The sequence below is a fragment of the Apium graveolens genome, chromosome 9, assembly GCF_009905375.1.
Source record: "Apium graveolens cultivar Ventura chromosome 9, ASM990537v1, whole genome shotgun sequence".
In the NCBI taxonomy this organism is placed as follows: Eukaryota; Viridiplantae; Streptophyta; class Magnoliopsida; order Apiales; family Apiaceae; genus Apium; species Apium graveolens.
The window spans coordinates 280,346,294-280,353,697 of NC_133655.1; the positions used below are offsets into that span (position 1 = coordinate 280,346,294).

The window sequence follows — 7,404 nt, forward strand, 5'->3', positions numbered from 1 at the left end:
ACCTATAGCACAATTCAACAAAGGCGAAGATGATCTAGTTTATTCTTGTGAATCTTTGTTTTGAGTTGTAATCTTGGATGCTCGTTTCTTATTTTGTTGAACCTATACTCTTGTTTTGTACTTGGTTTTAATTATTCGTTATAAAGACTACGTTCGTTTTACCATGTTTTGATCAGAACCCACATTGATGATGAGTAGGGGTTATAGCGGGTTTATATCGGAACCCACATCGTTATCGTGTCGTGGGGTTATAGCGGATTTATTTATGGATTTCTTTAGTTAATTCGTTTGATGCCTTAGTGTGTGGTGATTGTATGATAACCTAGTATTGGTTGTGCGTATTCGTCTTATGAGCGTCGCGAACTTATAAGATAGTGTGTTAATTCTTAATGAAGCAAAAATGAATTTAAGGATATAGAACTTGCCATGCTAGTATAGGTTCATGTATTGTTATGCATGATTCGTAGGTAATTTTAATCATCTTACTTGCCCTGTGTAATCAAGATAGATAACTTGTGCTTAAACCGTTATGCTGTCAAATTTTGTAGACATATAGGGTCTCAATATAATTGGTGTCTATTCAGCTTCTATCTCTTTTGTGGATGTCTGGTAGTATGGTAATCGTGCAACGAAAGTTGGCGTTTATCAGTTTTGTGTTATCTGATTAGTATCATCACCATTGCATGCTAAGGTTAAGAATGAAAAGGCTATTGAATGAAGTATTTAATGAAGTTAGAATCCCATGTTTGTCATATTTATTAATTCAATCAATCTTATTCTCGTAGTTATAATTATTAGTTAATAACAATCTCAATCAGTTATCGTCTTAGCATTGAATAATAACCATACATTATTGCTTAGGTGCATAAATTAATTAGTTAACCAATACAGTCTCTGTGGGAACGAACTAGAAAAGATTCTATACTACTTGCGAACTCGTATACTTGCGTGTATTATTAGCGCTTGTTTATCGACTAACAAGTTTTTGGCGCCACTATCGGGGACTGCAGTGTTAATTGATAGTTTATGTGCTTTCCATCAGTGGTCGTTAAAGTTCATTACTCGGACATTGTTACTTATCTGATTCCTTGTCTTATTTCAGGTACTCTAGCGAGGGTGTCTACATACGCGTTCGCGTACTCGTAAGAGAACACTGGATAAAGCCGTGGAAGAACTTGTGGTAATTCGTAGGGAAGTTGTTGGGGAAGAAAAGAAGGTAGAAGAAGAAGAAGAAAAAGTTGAAGAACCAGTTGTAGTAGCGATGGGAGATCAAGCAGAAATTCCGAAGGCTTTAATGGACTATTCTCAACCCAAGATTAATGACACTCAGTCGAGCATCGTCAGACCAGCCATCGGGGCTAACACTTTTGAGATCAAGGCAAGCACGATTCAGATGATACAAAACTCAGTTCAGTTTGGGGGTTCTCCTACCGAAGACCCCAACATGCACATCAGGGATTTCATCGAGATCTGCGACACCTTCAAGTTTATGTGACTGAAGATGCTATCAAGCTGCGACTCTTCCCATTCTCTCTAAGGGACAAGGCTAAGAGCTGGTTACATTCTCTACCACCAAGGTCTGTCACTAAATGGGAAGATCTGGCGCAAAAGTTTCTCACTAAATTCTTCCCTATGGCGAAGAATGCTGTAATCAGGAATGCCCTTACTCAGTTTGCTCAGCAAACTGGAGAATCTTTGTGTGAGGCTTGGGATCGATATAAGGAGATTCTAAGGAAGTGCCCGCATCATGGCATGCCTGATTGGATGATTATTAATTGCATCTACAATGGATTAGGTGCTACTTCTAGACTCATGCTGGATGCAGCATCAGGAGGAGCCTTGTGGGGTAAGAGCTACGATGAAGCTTATGAACTTATTGAACTGATGGCTGCTAATGAGTACCAGAATCCTTCCTAGAGGTTGACTCAGGGAAAAGTTGCAGGAATCCTGGAGTTGGATGCAGCAACTGCTATCGCTGCCCAACTTAAGGCTTTGACAATAAAGGTGGAATCTTTGGCTAATTATGGAGTTAATCAAATCACCAGTGTCTGAGAACTTTGTGCTGGAGCCCATGAGACTGATCGGTGTGCTATTTCTAGTGAATCAGCTCAGTTTGTGAGCAATTTTCAGTGTTCGCAACAATCAGTGCCAGCCACCTATCATCCTAACAACCGCAATCATCCTAATTTCAGCTGGAGCAACGCTCAGATTGCGGTTCAACAGCCTTATCAGCAATATCCAGTTAAGCAGTACAACCCCCAGGTTTTCAGCAACCGCAATATGCACCAAGACAACAACTTCAGCTGCAACAAGCCAATGAAAAATCTGAACTACATGAGTTGAAGCTTATGTGCAAGAGCCAAGCTGTTTCCATCAAGACCTTGGAAAATCAAATTGGGCAAATTGCCAATGCTTTGCATAATCACCAGCCTGGTACATTACCTAGTGGCACCGAGGTGCCAGGAAAAAGGGAAGCTAAGGAGCAGGTAAAGGCAATCACGTTAAGGTCTGGAAAGGTTGCGAATCCCGAACAAACTCAAGAGTTGACTGATGAAGCTGGGGCTGAGAAAGAAGTAGAGCAGCAGGAAGTAGAAGTGGAACCAAGGAAGACTACTGTTGATCACACTCCTCATGAAGGTAATACAGGGGAGAAACAGATCTATCCTCCATCGCCTTTTCCGAAGCGGCTGCAGAAGAAAAAGCTGCACAAGCAATTTGAGAAGTTTCTGGAGGTGTTCAAGAAACTTCATATCAACATAACTTTCACCGAGGCTCTCGAGCAGATGCCTAGTTATGCAAAGTTTATGAAAGGTATTCTCTCTCGGAAAGTGAAGCTAGATGATTTAGAGAATGTCGCTCTCACGGAGGAATGCAGTGTTGTGCTGCAACAGAAGTTGCCTCCGAAGCTTAAAGATCATGGAAGCTTTACTATTCCGTGCACTATTGAAAAATTTTCTTTTGATAGATGCTTATGTGACTTGAAAGCTAGCATCAATCTGATTCCCTTGTCAATCTTCAAGCAGTTGGACTTGCCTGATCTAAAACCAACTTATATGACCTTACAGTTGGCCGACCGTTCTATTACGTATCCACGAGGTATTGTGGAGGATGTCTTGGTCAAGGTTGATAAACTTATCTTCCATACTGATTTCGTTATCTGGATTTCGAGGAAGATAAGAAGATTTCCATAATCTTGGGAAGACCTTTCTTGGCAACTGAACGAACTTTGATAGATGTACAGAAGGGTGAGCTCACGATGCGAGTACTGGATCAGGATGTGACTTTTAATGTGTTCAATGTTATGAAATTTCCTACTGATAATGAGGAATGTTTAAAAGTGGAGTTGGTCGATTCTGTGGTTACTTCAGAACTTGATCAATTGCTAAGGTCTGATGCCTTAGAGAAAGCCTTATTGGGAAATTCAGATAGTGAAGATGAGGAAGGTGAAGAACAATTGAAATATTTGAATGCTTCTCCCTGGAAAAGGAAGAGTGATATGCCTTTTGAATCTCTTGGAATGGAGGAATTGAGCAAGGCTCCTAAACGCCTCAAGCCATCTATTGAGGAAGCTCCTACTCTTGAGCTTAAGCCTTTACCTGAGCATTTGAGGTATGCGTTTTTAGGTGATGCATCTACTCTGCAGGTTATTATTGCATCTGACCTTTCAGGTAGTGACGAGGAAAAGCTTTTGAGGATTATAAGAGAATTTAAATCGGCAATTGGATGGACTATAATAGATATTAAGGGAATTAGTCCTTCTTATTGCATGCATAAAATTCTGCTAGAGGAAGGTAGCAAGCCTACGGTCGAGCAACAAAGACGCCTCAATCCAATCATAAAGGAAGTAGTAAAGAAGGAAATTTTTAAATGGCTAGATGCAGGGATCATCTACCCTATTTATGACAGTTCATGGGTAAGCCCGGTACAATGTGTGCCAAAGAAAGGTGATATTACTGTGGTGGCAAATGAGAAGAATGAGCTTATTCCTACTAGAACAGTCATTGGGTGGAGAGTTTGCATGGATTATAGGAAGCTGAACAAAGCCACTAAGAAGGATCACTTCCCTTTGCCCTTCATTGATCATATACTTGACAGGTTGGCTGGGCATGAGTACTACTGTCTGCTGGATGGCTCTTCAGGTTACAATCAGATTTGTATCGCTCCAGAAGACCAGGATAAAACTACCTTCACTTGTTCATTTGGTACGTTCGTCTTCAGACGAGTTTTTTTTGGTCTGTGTGGTGCGCCAACCATATTTCAGAGATGCATGATGGCCGTCTTTTCTAATATGATAGGCCAGAATATGGAGGTATTCATGGACGACTTCTCTGTTTTTGGCGATTCTTTTGATGAATGCTTGCGAAATCTTGGACACGTTCTCAAGAGGTGTGTTGAGACCAATTTGGATTCAATTGGGAGAAATGTCACTTTATGGTGCGACAGGGCATTATTCTCGGGCATAAGGTTTCTAGTAAGGGTCTTGAGGTGGACAAAGCCAGGGTGGGGGTCATTGAGAATCTTCCTCCACCGATTTCTGTTAAGGGAATTCACAGTTTTCTTGGTCATGCGGGTTTTTACAAGCGCTTCATCAAGGACTTTTCTAAGATTTCGAAGCCGCTATGCAGTTTGCTAGAAAAAGATGTCCCTTTTAAGTTTGATGACGAGTGCCTTGCAGCTTTTGAAACATTTAAGAAGAGTTTAATCACGACACCTGTCATAACTGCACCTGATTGGAACCAGCCTTTTGAGATGATGTGTGATGCAAGTAACTATGCAGTTGGAGTAGTTCTTGGGCAGAGGAAGAACAACATATTTCATGTGGTTTACTACGCTAGTAAGACTCTTAATGGCGCTCAACTGAATTATACGACTACGGAGAAAGAGCTTTTGGCTATTGTCTATGATTTTGAGAAATTTCAATTGTATCTACTGGGGACTAAGGTGACAGTTTTCACTGATCATGCCGCAATTCGATATCTAGTCTCAAAGAAGGACTCAAAGCCTATATTGATTAGATGGGTTCTCTTGCTCCAAGAATTTGAACTTGAGATCAAGGACAAAAAAGGAACTGAAAATCAAGTCGCAGATCATCTCTCGTGTTTAGAGAATCCTAATGCTACTTCATTGGATAAGACATTAATAAATGAGTCTTTTCCCGATGAACAGTTGTTTGGAGTGCAAGAAGAAGAACCATGGTTTGCAGACATTGTGAACTACCTTGTGAGTAATGCCATGCCTCCCGACTTATCATATGCTCAAAGGAAGAATTTTCTACATGAAGTGAAGTGGTATATGTGGGATGAGCCGTTTCTTTTTCGACAAGGAGCTGACCAAATCATCAGGCGATGTATTCCCTACAGCGAAACGGGGGGAATCTTGCGAGATTGCCACTCAACGGCTTATGGAGGATATTATGGTGGAGAAAAGACAGCAGCTCGTGTTCTTCCGGCAGGTTTCTTTTGGCCGACCTTGTTTAAAGATGCTTACCAATTCGTTTTAAAATGCGATCGATGTCAATGTGTGGGAAATATGTCTAAGAGGGATGAGATGCCTCTTAATGTACTTCTCGAGGTTGAGGTCTTCGATGTTTGGGGAATTGACTTCATGGGGCCATTTGTCTCATCTTGTAACCATCAATATATCTTATTGGAGGTTGATTACGTATCAAAATAGGTTGAAGTTAAGGCGTTTCCAATAAAAGATGCGAAGGTGGTGCTTAATTTTCTTCACAAGCAAGTATTCACAAGGTTTGGAACTCCAAGAGTCATAATCAGTGATGAGGGATCACATTTTTGCAATCGCAAGTTCACTGCTATGATGAGAAGGTATAATGTGAATCATCGCATTGCCACGGCTTATCATCCTCAGACAAATGGTCAGGCTGAGGTTTCTAACAGAGAGATCAAGCACATTTTAGAGAAGGTTGTGTGTCCATTAGGGAAAGATTGGTCTTTAAAGCTTGATGAAGATGTATGGGCTTATAGAACAACATATAAAACTCCATTGGGAATGTCGCCGTTCCAGTTGGTTTATGAAAAGGAGTGTCATTTACCTGTGGAGCTCGAGCATAAAGCATATTGGGCTTTGAAGAAATTGAATCTGGACTTGGATGCAGCTGAAAAGAAGAGGATGCTTCAATTGAATGAACTTGACGAGTTCCGACTTCAAGTTTATGAGAACAATAAAATGTACAAGGAAAAAGTCAAGAGGTGGCACGATAGGGGTCTAGTGCTCAAATCGTTTATGCCAGGGCAACGAGTTCTTTTGTTCAACTCTCGTCTCCATCTTTTTCCTGGAAAGTTGAAGTCAAGATGGTCAGGGCCGTTTATTATCAAAATTGTGTTTCCACATGGAGCGGTGGAAATTTTTGAGAATGATTCGGGCCAAGCATTTAAGGTAAATTTTCAAAGGTTGAAGCATTATTATGGTGACACGGCAAACCGTGAAGTGGTTAGTGCCGTTTTATTGTCCATTTGATCTCGAGATTCTACGTCGAGCTAGCGACGTAAAAGAAGCGCTTCTTGGGAGGAAACCCAAGTTTGTTGTACATTAGGAAGTAGAAGAAGCAAGAAGAAAGGAGAAAAACACAAAAAAATCAGAAAAAGAAAAAATTCAGGGCCAACTTCAGAAGCTGGGCACGCCCGCGCTGATCAAGCGCGCGACCGCGCCGTTTTTCCAGTAACCAAGCGTGCCCGCACTGATCAAGCGCGCGCCCGCGCCGGTTTTCCAGAGAGCAAGCGCGCCCGCGCCGGGTCCTGTTCGAAAAAAAAATTAAAACAACAATTTATAAGGTAAAATCAGGACTTTCACTCCAAAATCAATTCTAACCCAATTTTTACTCTTCCATATCCCATAATTCCCTCTCCTAATCAATTCCATTATTCCCACGATTCCCATAATTAATTCCCACTTCTATTCCTTATCAAATTCTCACCTCTCCACCTATAAATACATACACTTATACACAACTTCTCCACCATATCACAAACTCTCAAACACAAATTCTCTCTAAACACTTACACTTTTATTTTCTCTCATTCAATCCCAATGGCACCCAAGAGATAAAGAACACAAGTAAGCAGCAGCACCACCGATTCTTCATCTGCGGGTGGTGTAAGGCCAAGGTTCTCTACTCCCGGGACTGAAGAGGAGTACACGAGGCTTCTCTCGAAGCCTATTTCTAAGGAGCGAGGGTTTTTACCATCAGGGAATGATGGTAAGCTTTTGGAGATGATCCTAGAGATGGGTTGGGTTCCTTTTTGTAAGGCTCCCGCTGCTGTGCCCATGAGTGTTGTGCGGGGGTTCTATGCTAACGTAAAGGCGGAGAAGAATGGCTTCACGGTGGTTAGGGGGATGACTGTCGAGTACAATGCTGATGCTATTAGGAGGGTGATTGAGCAGCCC

At 41.5% G+C, this 7,404-nt stretch overlaps 1 non-coding gene across 1 annotated transcript; it reads right to left on the reverse strand.

The window, feature by feature from the left end:
- Positions 1 to 1,647: 1,647 nt before the first annotated feature.
- On the reverse strand, positions 1,648 to 1,754 carry LOC141688606 (small nucleolar RNA R71). Its single transcript, XR_012562040.1, has one exon. It is a non-coding gene; the product is annotated as a small nucleolar RNA R71 (small nucleolar RNA).
- Between the last annotated feature and the right edge of the window lie 5,650 nt (positions 1,755 to 7,404).